Genomic DNA, 634 nt, shown 5'->3' with positions numbered 1-634 from the left:
GAAGCAATGGCACAGTTGTTTTCTACCATTTTCCTCACCCACCAACCAAACTGGATAGATATTCAGGCCTTATTGGCTGCTCTTCTGACTCTGGAAGAAAAGAGGTTGGTCTTAGAGAAGGCGCGCACGATAGCACAGCAGCATCACCCAACCGGTGATGTAGATGAACTTTGCCCTAAGGAAAATCTATACTGGGATCCCAACACCCGGGGGGGCTGGCAGGAGTTAGTGCTGTATCGAGAATTTGTGCTGGCTGCTCTTCAGGAGGCTATCCCCAAGCAAAAAAATTTGTCTAAATTGTACGAAGTGCGTCAGGGTCTGGAGGAGGATCCGTCCAGTTTTTATGGGAGGTTGTGCGAGGCAGCCAGACAGTGGACGGATTTAGATCTGGAGCTGCGGGAAAACGCCAAGATGTTTAACACACTATTTATAGGACAGTCAGCCCCAGATATTAGAAAAAAGCTACAGAAAGCTGAAGGAGCAGCTGGAATGAGTGTCAGCCAAATGACTGAGATTGCTTATAAGGTGTACTCCAACCGAGATCAGGTTAAGGAAAAAAAGGAAGACAAAAGAATGAAGGCACAGGCGTCGTTACAAGCATCGTTGTTGGCAGCGGCAATTGTAGATCAGAGGA

This window comes from Alligator sinensis, unplaced genomic scaffold, assembly GCF_000455745.1.
Source record: "Alligator sinensis unplaced genomic scaffold, ASM45574v1 scaffold225_1, whole genome shotgun sequence".
In the NCBI taxonomy this organism is placed as follows: Eukaryota; Metazoa; Chordata; order Crocodylia; family Alligatoridae; genus Alligator; species Alligator sinensis.
This window is presented reverse-complemented; position numbering follows the sequence as displayed.